General features: G+C 36.4%; 1 protein-coding gene across 6 annotated transcripts in view; it reads right to left on the bottom strand.

The window, feature by feature from the left end:
* LRRC7 (leucine rich repeat containing 7) overlaps nt 1-15,089 on the bottom strand; it is a 488,385-nt gene that overhangs the window by 288,970 nt on the left and 184,326 nt on the right. The gene's annotated exons all lie outside the window — the stretch shown is intronic.

Below are 15,089 nucleotides of genomic sequence, written 5' to 3'. Positions count from 1 at the left end.
AATGTAACTGTAACAATTTAAATTCCCACCAATAAGGATAAAAATCCTTATTTCTTCATACCATACCTAAAATCTGATGTTTTCAGACTGTTTAACTTTTTCTAGCCTGTGGGGAATAAAATGGGAACACATTTTACCTAATTACTAGTAAAATTGAACATCTTTTCTTGTTTTATTCATTTGAAAGAGTTTATCACATATTCTGGATACTAATTTTTTGACAGCTCTCTCAATATATAGCTCATCTTTTCATTCTTTTTATGCTATCTTTTGATTAAAAGACATTTACAATAGTTAAATTTATCTCTCAGCTTTAATATGTGCAGCTTTAATATCTCTTGTTTTTTTTTCTTCCAGAACTTTTAATGCTTTGATATGACTCATTCTGAATTTATTTTTGAGGATAATATGAAGTAAGGATCCATTCTTTTCCTTTTATAGATGACCAGTTGTTCTAGCACCATTTAAAAATAGTCCATTTTATCTCCACTGATTTGTAAGACAAATTCTGTTTTATATCTGGTTTCCACATAAATATGGGTCAATCTCTGAACTTGCTATTTCTAGTCCTCTGGTATATTTGTCTATATTTTAGTCCAGCTGACTGTGGTTCATGCTGTGCTAGAGAAGAATGGGGAAGGAACATGAGGGAATGCCTGGAAAACAAACAAAAACAATTCATCCGGGCTTTGAGAGAGGGTTAGTTCTGTGAACAGAATGTGGGGTGGGGTGGATTGGGAAGAGTAGGGCAGTCCAGGAAGCTGTACTAGATGCAAAGTTTCAGAGGCATAATAGGGACAGGAAAAAAATTTAAAGTGTCTATATACTAAACTTTGTGGAGGGGAATAGAAAATGAAAGTTTCTAACCAGAATGTGAAAGGGCAAAGAGTCTGGGCTTTATCCCATACAGGAGGTGTTCAGTTGGTGATTTTTAATCATTTTTGAGTCAATCTTATGGATACTACCTCCAGAAACACACACACAGGCATGCACATACACACACACATGTATGTACACACATTTGTGTACATTTACATTCAATTTCAAGGAACTTGCAAATCTCCAGAAGCCCATGCATATATCTATGAACCAGGTTAAGGACTCCTGTGATGGGTCATGATGTGTTGCTTCTGAAAAAGCAAATATGATCAAATCCATTCTCTTGTTTATACTTTTTCAATGGCACTTTGCTCTTGTCAGGACAAGTCCAAATTCCTTAATGTGGTTTTCAATGCCCTTCACTTCTCCAGTTTCTCATCTTGGCATTCCCCTGTCTCCTGTCTCTTCCTCATGCTCTCCCCTCTACAGTCCCGCATTACCACATCTCCAGCCACGAGCAGCAGCCACCAGTTTCTGTTCCCACTGTGGTCTGTCTTGCCTTTGCAAATGCCAGGCCTCCAGCTGGAGCTTTTTTCCATCCCACCCGACCTTTACCTCTCCTCTGCTCCCTTCTCCAAGATCAGGCTCTCCTATCTTCCAGGTCACAGCTTAAGATGGTTTACAGGGTCACTTTTGTAACATTCTGCATTTATTCCTATTGAAGCCCAAAATGTCCCTATTTGGGGACTAATAGACTGTAAGTTTCTCCAGTTCCTGCAGCATCTGCATCATACAATGCAATGCTTGACACATTGTACTTCCACAGTAAATAGTTCTTTCATGAATATTTTTATGCAAGGGAGTGGCAAATAACAAAACAGTTGCCATTTCTTGAGTGCCTATTATACAGAGACAAGGCATTAAACTAGATTTTAAAACATATCGTCTCTACTTTTTGCAACAACATTGTAAAGAAGGTATTATTCCTACTTTGCAGATGAGAAAACTCAGGTTAACTTTTATAAGGTCATATACCTAGAAGTGCCAGAGCCTGACTTCAAATTCAATTCTGTCTGGTACAAAGCCATTTCCACTGCAGTACATGGCTCCCTCCGCACCATCAGATCTGTGCTTCGGTAAAATAACAGGGACAAGTGATGACACTTGGCCGCTAACTGGGGAAGAGAGTGAATGAGACCAGGAACCTAGAGCCCATCATAAGGGTCCCAAGAGAATTAGGGAGGAAGACTCAGCTTCAGTGACCATCTACTGACAAGCAGGGACGTACATTAGAGTACCAGTGAATAGAGGTTAAAGCACTTTGCTAACCTTGAAGTGCAACATAAGTGCAAACTTCTATAATGTGGATTAGCATGTTATAATGACCTTTATATTCAGGCTTGTAAAATTAAGGATATAATAAAAATGTCAACAATATGAATAAGTATATCTCAAAACATAGTTCTTTAAAAAGATAAAATATAAGCTAAAATACAAGATAAAATTTATTTTTCCACCACCTTGTGAATTTTAAAAAGATAAGCCCTTTTCCTAAAAGTTTCATGTAAGATCATAGATATTCATTGAGAGGCTTACTAATGCCATATGTTGGGACAAGTGGTTTTCGTCAGGGAAAAGGACTGATTGTCTAATGAGTTGGCATTGCTGAATGGCTGGTTTCTTAGAAGTTCCTCCTCTGAATCCCTTTAAAAGTGTTGAGGATATATAGTATTTCCAACTTAATTTGAAAGCTGTTTTCAAAGAAAGAATAATTTTGTGCACATTATAGTACAATATTTTAAAATTCTTTGGTTTAATACAAGTGTTAATAATTATCTTTACTTAGCCAGCTCAAAAATAATAGAATGAAAGATAATTTGGTATGTGCACTTGGTGAAATTGTAAGCTTCAATTATGACATTTGTTTACTTTTTTCTTTCTTTCCATTCTTCCTTCCTTTTCCCTTTTCTTTCTTTCTTTCTTTTCTTCCTACTTTTTCTTTCTGTTTTCCTTCCTTCCTGTGTGTATTCAGTAAGCACCTCTTGGATATCCACTTAGTGACAGACACAGTACCAGCATCCAAAGATGGATAAAAAGAGTCTTTTTTCTCAAGCATATAGTCATCTAGTGGTTATAAATACAGAAAAAAAGATGCAATGTAATAAATACAAAATAAATACTGTAACAGAGAGAGGGTTTTGCAGAGTGCATCTTCTTCCAAAAGAAACATTCGTAGACTGTGCCTTTAATCTGGAGAATTTGGATGTGTGGATTTGTGAGCCTGTCACACTATTCTACACTCTTCATATTAGCATTTAACCCTTAAATGTTCATAAGCAGAGAGGTGACTGACTCAGATTTTTGTTTTGACAAGCAGTCAGCACCTGTGACGAGAAGCAGGCAGATGGGTAATCAGAAAATATCTGGGTGAAAAATAATGAGAGTCTTAGTTAAGGCACTGTTAGGAGCAGCAAGGAGGAGACCCACTGGGAGGAAAAATCATTAAGACTTGGTGCCAGTAGCACACGGTAAGTCTCTAGCAGTGGTGGAACTAAGGGCTGTTGTCATGGGTGTGGGCTGGACAAGGACTGGTAGCACCAAGGAAGAGTGAAGCTAGCTATAGGAAAGGGGAACACTTAATATCTCTCCTAATGCATTTCAGCATTATTAAATGTGCTGCACAAAAGAACTCATTCTTTCCCTGAGTAAAGATGGCAACGCCAATAAAAACCCAAGCATTTTATCCTAGAAAACAGTATATATCACTGCTGTTGCTTTTAAAATACAAATCTCTTCAGCAACAATTTGTACCAAGGTGTTGTTGATTCATTTCTCATGTTGGAATAGCAAGGTTATTTCAGCATTTGTCATTGTCTTAAAAGGAAGGGAATCTATCTGCTTTATTGGCATAATAGCTGTCAGTTTGAATATACAAGTCATAGTACCTCACCATACCCATTCTACTTGATAATATTTTGTGTTTAAAAATTATGAATGAAAATTTTCTTTAACTTAGATATCCATGATTACTTAATTGATGGTAGCAAGCTAATAACACCACAAAAGAAATAGGAAAAAGTGAAAACTGAATAGAAAAGCACAACTTTAAGTGTTCTTAATTTTGACAAGGCTTAATTGTTACTAGACATTTGGGTCAAAATACTAGTATTTCTATAATATTTAAGACAAGTGGTGTGTGTGTGTGTGGAGGGTGGTGGGCAGTGGGTGCATGCACAGGTGTGCCTTGAGCATTTTCTCCCATTGCTTTTCTTGGTACCTATTAGTTGGTAAAAATTTTTGGTTAATTGACAGTTATAAAAGTACTGGCTTTATCTACAGAGTAATCAATATGGCTGATTGAATAATTGGGTTAAGAATGGCATTAATTTAGACTTCCATACTAGTATAAGCTGAGATATAAAGATTATATATGTGTGTGTGTGTGTGCGTATATCTATATGTTTTTGCCTGTCTATTCCTTGATCAGTTGTAGGTCATGAAAAATCCAGCCTGTGCTGACTAGCCCTAACTAGGTCATGAAACCAGAGAGAAGGTGGCTTATGGTAAAGCTAATCTCTTTTCCACTTGTAATCATAATGGAAAGATAAACTTTGGAATCAAACAGACCTGGATTTGAATTCTGGCTCCACCCTTAACTAACGCCATGCTACTGATCTAGTTCCATAAACTTTCTGTAAGGCTCAGTTTAAAAAGCCTAGTTAGATTGCATTATAGTCTTATCTTTAATGATATGCTTCAGCCAAGTGGACTTCCCTGATCCCCTGCAGCAAAGGAGGATTAGTTTTCTTTTTACTAAAGTCTTGTATAATCTTGGTACATATCTCTACATTAGCTTTTACAAAATCATATTTTAATTATTTAGACAGCAAATATTTAGTGAGATCCTAATTTTGGAACAGCATTGTGTTTATTACTGAAACAAAAATTCAACAGACAGCATCATATTCTAGTGTTTTTCTTCCTATTTTCCTAGAAGAGACTAGGTATCAGTAAGTATCTATTGAGTGAATGGTTATCATAGGTTTGGAAAGTGCAGTTGTGGAGCTACATATGGTGACATGGAGGCACAGAGGAGTCAAATAACTGTCCCTGTGAGTGAAGAACGAAGGATGGCAGGTGGGGACAACTGAACTGAGACTTAAAGTAGCATATGAGGCAGAGGAAACATAAGCTTAGAGGCAGGACAGAGCACTGTGTAAGAGCATAAGTAAGAGGGTAAGTTGTGGCCGGACACCAGGAGGCCTCATAGCAGCACAGGCTTGGTTGTGTGGGTTTTTGTTCTGTTTTGTTTTTCTGTAGATTCAAGAGAAGACAGGGCCAGTCTTAACCCAGGCTGTGGCTCGGTCACATTTACATTTGGATAAATCACCATTGGCTGTTTTAAGAATTAAGTGGGGAAAAGAGCGGGTGTGAGACGTATCAGTCAGGAGATGGTTCCATAGCCCACTAAGAGATGCTGAGGGCCCCAAAGGCTCTGCCATCATGGAGATGGATGAGATGAGATGTAGGGAGTATTTGAGTGGCAGTACTGACAAGACATGGCTATTGGTTTGATGGAGAAGGTGAGTAAAGAATGACAGGATCCTGGTAGTGGGACTGAATGGATAGCCACCAACTGAGTGTGGGTAAAATTGCAATATTTCCAGAATCTCTCGCCTGGCCTTAGTACATCTCTGTATCAATAGCTGTTTCCAAGGGGTGGAGAGAAGTAGGCCATTTCCATATCAATAGGTAATTACAAGGGTGAGCAAGGGAATATCTGGATGAGGGAGGTTTGGTGGGGCCCCTTTTTGCAGGTGGGTCATGGGAGATGCAGGCAAGCAGAAGTGGACAACTGTAAGCAATAAACGTTTTTTTCCCACTTTATTTCTCCCTTTGACTGATTTCAGTTTCAAAGGTAATTTTCCCTGGGCTGGGAACTTATTCCTCCAACCCTACCCTCCAGAGTTATGCTGAGACAGATGGTATAGAACAGGGGACAGGTCTCTGGGGGAAATTAAACTTTCTGAGTGTGAATATTCAAGTAAAAGAAAGCACACAGAAGTCTGAAGGCTGAGCGATAGGGTTGAGCTGGTGAAGTAGATTTGTGCCTTCAGTGTGGTAGCTGAGAACGTGAGTTGGATGCATGGGATGACCTGGGCAGAATGGGGGGATAAGAAGCTCTCCCTCCCCTCTGAAGCTGTTACTGTAAGGGTCACAAGTGAAGCTTTATTGCCTGATCACATGAGTTATCTAGTTTTTGCCTTACGTGGCCTCCTTATGCCATTTGACAATATCATTACTCCTGCCTCAAGACCCTCCACTCTCCCCGTACTGTGACTTTGCTCTAAGCAGTTCCAACTTTCGCCTATTAGAGACCTCCACACCCAGGTTAGAACGTCTCCGCAGGCTGGTGGCAGTGCTTCACTGGTAAGACAAAACCTTCATTAATGTTAATGAATAAATTCATGTGGTAAAAGTATATTACCAGCTTTTATGTAGTCAATTCTTAATTATTTAGAACAAAGAAAGAGAACCTTTGTTCCTATTAAAGGCTGTTGACACACAGAAGAGAGACAATTGAGGACCATGGGAGTTAAGTTCAACATAATTATCCTTTATTGCCATCTCAAAAGAAAAGAACAAACTAATTCATTCACTGAAAATTGAAAGAAAACAGAAAACATAACTCCCTGGGCAATGAGTACCACACACACATACTTGCACAGGCCAGAATGAAACTCAACAGCAAGGCTACATTGCTAACAGGAAGTCAGCACTCAGTAAAAAAGTTCTAGAGGGAAAACAGAGTATTGGTATTTCCTCTAATCTTGGTCAAGATTTAACTCATTTATTGCTGCTTTGGGTTCCCTGCGGAAATAACAAACTGCTTTCTTGTATAGACAGTATAAATATGTCTAGGATTTTGTTAATAATTGTCACACACATTTTGAAGAATACAAATCTGCAAGATTTTCTCTTTTTATATCACTGTTAACTTAGGAAAGAAAATCATTTTCTTTCCATAAAGTGGTACTATTAGTTCTTATTTGTGGGTAAAATTGTAATATTCCAGAATATCTCGCCTGACTTCAGTGCATCTCCATATGAACAGGTGTTACTAAGGGGTGGAGAGAAGTAGTTAATTTCCATATCAATACATGATTGGAGGGGGAGTGAGGACAAATCGGGACAGAGAGGTTCAGAGGAGGGTTTGCTTGCTTCTGCCCGAGGGAGCAGGAAAGAGACAGCCCCTGGTACCACACTTTGTAAGCAATAAATGGGTTTTAAACTTTATTTCTCCCTTCTACTGATTTTGGTTTTAGAGGTATCTTGCCCCAGGATTTCCTCTACCCAGAGTTACATCATTTTATAGAAAAAAGTCCGTGTGTTAGTGTTTTCTATGGTACTGAAGCTCATAACATTACCACCATTTGTTGAAGGTTTCACATTTTGCAAGGCCCCATACTTACATTTCACACACATTTTGTTATTTAATATAGTCTATAATGATGAAGAAGAATTACCACAAAGTCAGTCAGAAGATGACAAAAATAATGTGTAGGTAAAACAAACCTACAAGGTAGATGTTATCTCCTAAATTAGGGGAGAAACTGAGACTGAGAACCATTCCCCTTTTTCCATTAGAACCTTCCCTTTAAGGGCATCTGCATTGCATATTAGTTAGAGAGGAGAGGAGCTGGAATTTGAATCTTGAACAAATATCATGACGACAGGGGAGTGTTTCTGCCTCCCAAGATTAACAGTCTGTGGCCCATACTGTTGTTGTGCTATGAATTCTGTGCAGCAATCCAGAGCTCTCTGGGTTCCTATTCTTTTCCCATGGAAAGTCCTTCAAGCTCCTATTAATTTTATGAGTCCCAGATATATTTACAATCAATGTTCATCTTTACCTAAAATGGTCAGTTAGTAATATAGCCTACAGGAAGGAAAAAACCAACCAAACAAAAAAACTGACAATACTCTAAATATGTATTAAATAGTAAACCTATAGACATTTGTTCACGAATTTTTTTGTTATTGTAATGCTTATTTGTTTATGTTAGTGAAGTCAATCAACTTTATCAAACCTGTTGGTTTCTTATCAAAATTAGCCATTTCTCTTAACTCAAGAGTTATTTATCACTTTGCTATTTTCATAGTGCTTTCACTATTTGATCCTCAACCCAGTCTTGGTAGATGGGCAGGAACGAATTTGTTAGCATCTACTGCAGATGAAGAAACTAAGGTTCAGAGGGGTTAAATAGTATGTCTGAAGTCACATGACTTAACAGCATCAGGACCTCAGTCCTCTTTCTCCAGAACTCTTCACATTGGTACTGTTGTACCTCTGTGATAATAAACAGTAACTATAGTCCTTTCTCTGTCAGAATGCTTCCTTCTGTTGTTTATTATTTTTATCGATTTAAAAAGAATCTCAAGTGAGTAATTACAAAACAGTACATTTGAAAGAAATTTTAGAGGACTCATTCTCCCCTTCATCCCAACATGTGTAAAAGTACATTTCATGACATCCCTCCTTTACTGCTTCTATAGTCAGAAAGCACATTCCTTAATTTGAGAAAAAATTATGTGGCAGCTCTAATGTATATAGATGAAGAAAGAGATGTAAAGTATCCACTGTGTTTGGTAGTGGATTGTGGAGGAGACATAGAACGATCCCACCTACCTTCAATTCCCAGAATCAACTTCACAAATTAAAAACAAGCCACTGCTAAATGAGGGTTTTATTTTTGGTGTACTATGCAGATATGCTCCAACTTTGCCCATCTTTCCCCACCTCTGGCCATGTCAGAGTTCTTATTCTTTTTAAGATAGCAGTGTATCAGAGGAAGCTATGCAGATGTTTTATAGCAATAATACGTTGTTTAGGCAGTATCTTAATACTGTTATCACAATTGAATTGTACTAGAAATCTTCTTGACATATAATTAAGCCTAACATTTTATTGGGGGAAATAAATGGTGGTGGTGCTGGGTGGTGCTATTTTGTATAAAGAAAGGGGTAAAAGTTCTCTGGTAAAGTGATGTTTGAGCAGAGACCTGAAATGAAGGTGCAGGCCATACTGAAGAACAAAACTAGCAGAGGAAAGGGTGGGGAACAAGTCTTACTTGGCTTTTACATGTAGGCTCAGCATAAACAGATCCAATATGGTTGTCATAGCCCATTTGGGGGTCAATAATTTGGAGCTCTGTTTTACCTGCTGGCTGCTGGCTGCTGGCACAATTTAGGTGACATTTTTGTTGCTTTTTTTATTTTCTGAAGAGTCAATAAAGATTTCTGTTATTTATGGTCCAATGACTTGAGCCAGACTGTGACAAAATTTTTACCAGTCCGAAGCATCTCTCTTTGATAAATTTCTGACTGCTTCATATCAGGTGATGAATGTTTCTGCTACACAGCTGCATGAGTGACCAATATAGAGTAGTCAGCACCATGCAACTGTTTTTCTGCAGCCCTTGCCTGGCACCTAGCTTCCCAATGCTTGGTTTCTTCTGGGAGAAACAACTATAGATGGGAAGGCTGTATTTTCTGCTATCTTTCAGTTAAACCAACAATATTCTATATTGGATGTGTATTGTTAAGAATTTATTTTGATTTTTAATACATACCGTTATGAAATTGAATTTCAGCATTGCTCAATTAAAAACAAAATACTGGAAGAACTTGGGTATGGGAGCTCAACTTCATGGGTACGATGGACTACAAAGCCCCAGACTGATGCATTTGTGTTGAGGAAACAATTATACACATGCGCCATAGAAAAATAGCATTTGTAGCAATTTGTCTGCACTTCAAAAATATTCTCTTATTTGTAAAAGGTGGTAGATGGTACATCCATACAAAGGAATATTATTTGTTAATAAAAGGGATCAAGCACTCATATATGTCACAACCTGGCTGAACCTTGAAAACATGCTCAGTGGAAGAAGCCAGTCTCAAAAGGTCCTATGCTGTATGATTCCACTTTTATGAAATATCCAAAATAGGCAAATACGTGGAGAAAGAAGTTCCCAGGGACTAGGGCAAGCAGAGAAAGTGGAGTGACTGCTAATAGGTACAGTGTGTTTCATGGGAGGCAATAAAAATTTTCTAGGATTAAACAGACTTGATGTTTGTATAATTTTGTGAATATAATAAAACCACTGAGCTATACTTTGTAAGGGTGAATTTAATATGTGAATTATAATTCAATAAAACTGCTATTTAAGAAATAAGAGTGTAGGTTTAATAACTATTTTGTGAAGGAACTACTATTTGTTCTATGTTTATGAGTGTTTTCCACATTTTGCTGTTAAAGTATTCTTCTTACAATAAAACTACAAAAGTTTTGTATGAGATTTAAAAAATGTTCATTTAGCAAAAGAAAGAGAATGTTAATTGTCCCATTTTGCTTTGAATTTTGAAACCCAAAAGTGAATTTACTGATCTGGGCCATGCTGAAACAAAATCAGAACTCAAATGGAGACATTACCCATATGAAAATGAGCATGTTTTACAAATATATAGTTTAATATTCAAATTAACATTTGTTCCTTTGGTTATTTTTAAATATCTGTATGAATTCCCTATGTCTCAATTGTTTTGTGATCTGAGCATTTATGGCACTCTGGTAGGAATAAAGAACCTCTCCTGACTCGTATATCAAATACTTCATTTGAGATCTCTATAAGTGAAATGCTCATGACCTTAAATTTCAAATGTCTTAGAAGATTAAAAATATCCAGAATCAGGTTCGATAATGTTACACAATAAGTGCTATTTCCTTTTCTTCTGTTCATCATGAGCAAATAGGTTATTGCAAGCTATAGAGACCAAGATCAAAATCAATTTCTCTAAGATGCCACTTTTCTCTCACTTTTGGAATCTTCTACCTTTCTAAGCATAATAAAATTTCCCAATTTTACCCCTGAAAACAAAATTTCCATTACTCCTGAAAGACAACCCCAGTAACTTCTAGTAAAGTTTCTGTGGTGAGTTTGTACTATCATTTTGCTTTTGAAATTAAGCTTAAAATTTGTCTCTCAGCAATTTTCTTCTTCCTTTCTTTCTGAGATATTATCTTGTCTACTTGTTTTAATTCTCACAGCTAGGAGGATAACTCTCAAATACATATCCAAGTCTGACCTCTCTCCTGAGTTCCATTACATTTTATTTATTCCTTTGTTGGATATTTCCACTTGGGTAAATATTTGTATTGATAAATCAATGTCTAAAATCAAACAAATAACTAGAATGTGTCCAGAGGAAAGTAATAAAGGTGGTGAAGTATCTAGAAAGAATGTGCTTGAAAACTGGCCAAAGAAACACAGAAACTTGTCTTGCAAAAAAAATAACTCTAAGGCAAAGTATATAAATTCCTTTAAAACATTTCAAAGATCCAGGCAGTAATGCCAGAGGTATAGGTTTTCATCCAGAGAAGTCATACCTTAATAATCTTTGTTTTATCCTTAGTACCTAACCAAGTTTTGAATGGATAGAATACATGGATTTATATTATTGCAGAATTTTCTAATAACCAGAATTATCAATAATACAATCATCTGCTTCTTAAGTTAGTGGAGGAATGTTTCAAGAGAAATAATATGTTAAAATTTCTGCATTCAGTGGAAAGTTGGACTAGCTGTTTTAACCGTGGGTTCCTGAAGAGCAGTGGTCCCTGCCAACATTCATGCGACACAAAACAAAATTTCTCTTCAGTTATGTACTGAACTTTTGACTTGTTACTGTAGCATAACCTATTTAATCTTTACTAATATATAGTCTCTGCTAAGGTTTCGGATAGGAATCTAACATCCCATGTGTACGAAGAGAAGTGAATTAACTGTTCCAGCTTGGAATTGCTTATTAGTAATAACTGAGGACTAAAAAAAAAAAACAATCTCCAAGTTGCATCTACTCAAAAATGATATAACATTGTAATTCTGTGAGATAAAAGTCTCTGGGGAAGCAGTGGTATTATCACAAATGTGCTGGTAAAGTTGTTGGGGTCAAAAACCTATCAACATCCTTTACGGGTAGGAGGGGATTGCTTCCCTAGAAGCTGTCTGGAGATTTCAGAAAGGGATGATGTCATGCCATAATATTTTTTTTTGGCAGAGTCAATACTCAGAACTATCTTGAGATGTTATAAAATCTTACCTTTTTTTTACTCAGAGTAATTAACATGGAAATTTTCCTTCCTTTGGAAAAGGAGAATAATGACTACCAATTATTGAATATTTTTTCTACTCTGGCATTCCACATGCATTATCTTACCCAATACTCACCTGTCTGTCTGTCTGTCTGTCTGTCTATCTATTATCTAATAGAGCATCATCTGTCACCTATCAAATCACAGGAGGCAGTGCTTTTATTTTCCCAGGTTTGCGAAAGAAGAAACTGAGGCTTCCAGAAAATAAAATCCCTTCCAACCAAATAACAGGGTTGGATCTCATGCCGGGCTTGTCTGGGTCCAAAGCTCAGATTTTAAATCTCTACATTGTTTCTGGAGTAGTTGTAAATGGAGAAAACTTTAAGTATGGTGCTTCAGATTTAGTCCCGTTCTCTCTTACATATAGTTAAACTGGTCTCATCTACCAAATTCACTCTCCATGAGAACAGAAAGTTTGGAAAAGCCAATATGTGACCAAAATTTCTATTCCCTTTTTAAAGTTCCTTTAGTTTCAAGAAGTTTCTCAGACGATTTTCCCCATTATTGCTTTTGACTCACATTTGCCTTCCTACACTACTTCCCGCACCTGTTATGGTCTATTACTCTATAATTTTAAATTCCCAATTCAAAATAACAAGCGAAACTGTTCTAAGTTATAAGCTGTGTGGGTTTCTATCACTGTGTGAAAGGCATATCACTTTGTATTTTTACCTTTTACTACAGAAAACTAAGCAATTTAGATTGAAATATCCTTAATCAAAAAGCCTTCCTGTTCTTCCATTATCTATTTTTGCATCTTTCTGACACACTCTTGACATGTCTTTTCCTAAAGTCATCAACCTTGACTTTGTTCTCCACCTGTTGTATAACATCTTACAGTAGAAATTTATGGCCAGCTAGAAATATAATCATTATAAAACATCAGAAAAAAATTCATAGAAGGTAATTCTTATCATAATGTAATATCAGCAATGCAAATGGCTATTTCATTACAATCTGAAATCATAATGGTAACAATGCCAGAGGAATACAAAGAAAGCCATAGAACACTGTCAGCCCTCACCCACATGGCATCTGCTCTTCCAGACTCCTGGCAGCTCTGCTGCCCCTTTCCTACCCCTTCCATATAAACCATCTTAATTTTTGCATCTGAGCTTTCTAGTCAATCTCTCTCCCCATTCCCCCAAGAATAGATCTCCTCTCTATACACAAGCTTTACCTCAGTATTTGGCTCTTTGGTTCTGATTACACATTATTGTGCATTCACCTCTAATGCTTCAGTGTCCTCTGGAACTATGTTGTCAGGTCCTTGAGAGCAACGATTGAGATTTATTTCTCTTGTAGCCCCCTTAAAGCCTTAAACACTGTGTAGTGGAGTGGATATTAAGTAAATACTTGCTTGATTAATTACCCATGTTTTTACTATTTGTCTTATAAAATATGTTGCATAGAGCTAGGAAAATTATTTTAAATGACTAAATTGGTCTGGGCTGCCAAATATAGCAAATAAAAAAAAATAAAGATTGCCCAGTTAAATTTGAATTTCAGATAAAAAAGCTATTTTGTTTTTAGTACAAGTATATTCAGTGCAATATTTGGGGCATAATTATACTAAAAAGTTTTTGGGTTTTTTTTTTTTTGGTTTAAAATTCAAATGTCACTGGATATTCTTTATTTTATCTGGCAATATAAACTGGCCTGCTCTAAAAAAATACGTGTGCTTATTTCTTTAAGTCAGAGCCAAATGCCACATTTACAAATTGTCTGATCTTACATAGTTTTGTTAATCAGGTCCTATAGTATGTGAAGTTCCCTGCATTATTCCACCTGGCAGTGACAACAAATAAATTACCCATTATGTGAAAGTCACCATGCACACATGCTCATGAACAGGGAGGCAGAGATGCATAAGGTGCCATCTCTGCCTTCAAGGAGTTCATAGTCTATGGGAGAGTCGGCCCATTTCAGGCCAATTTCTACTTGATGTTCAATCTACATGCAATCAATATGACCCCCAGTGATTTCTAAAAGCCTGACCCAGCCCTCCTGAGCAAAAATCCAAGTTGAGACTATACACTTAGGTCACCAAAAATGAAGTATACTGGTTTTGAAGTGAACAGTAAATAGTTACTGCCTCCAAAGTGTTATATAAATACCATAATTCATAATCCTAAATAAAAACAATTACTATTTGTTTTGATCAAAACATTATCCTCAGATTTTGATAATAAATTTAGTGTTTATTATGGAATTTTTTTTTCTGGTTCCTGGGTGTTCAATATGTACCTTTTTTTTTCAGCATAAGAATGGAAATGCATTGCATGACATTTTTTCTCTCTGAGCCATCATGTAAATCCTTCATAGGTAAATGCCATGCCAACTACTTAATATAAATCACTTATTTATGTGATCATTAGGATCCAGTGGTTTAAATTTTGAACCTCTCTGCTATGTGGCCTTGGTCAGCTTTAACCTATCTCTTATCCAATCTTATCTGCAGTAGTGAACAAGTTCCCAGGAGTCTTTTTCTTTGCATAGCACAATATCATAATGGTAAAGTGTGTGTTTGTGTGTGCAAAGTTTGATATTAAAATTTTTAGTTACAGTATATTTGTTAGTTGTTTGCTGGATAAGTTCAATGATGTGATGTTTGTAATAATCAAAGAGACCAAATTCCAGACACATACGTTTTTCATAATATTATTAATTGCTGTGTGCATGTAAAAGTATTTCTTAAGACTTGGAATATATAATTCAAGATTTTAAAACAATGTCATCATAAAATATGTTAACATACAACATACAGATTTTCAGTTCTGGAATAGAGAATGTCATACATTTCCTTTCTTTTCTAAACAAAAGCCATTGATCTCAACCCACTGATACGTATTTTCATGGAGGCCATTTTAAATTAAAATAACAAAGCATAATGCATAAAATGATGATTTCCATGGAGTTCATTTGGTTATTAACATATTACATCTAGTTGCAAATCGAATAGCATTAAAAGGTAATGAAAATATTGGGGAAAATTACATCAATTTGAATGATTTGTCAGTTACCCAGATAGAAGGCTATAGATAACATTATCATA

This window comes from Manis javanica, chromosome 4 (genome assembly GCF_040802235.1).
Source record: "Manis javanica isolate MJ-LG chromosome 4, MJ_LKY, whole genome shotgun sequence".
In the NCBI taxonomy this organism is placed as follows: Eukaryota; Metazoa; Chordata; class Mammalia; order Pholidota; family Manidae; genus Manis; species Manis javanica.
This window is presented reverse-complemented; position numbering and strand designations above follow the sequence as displayed.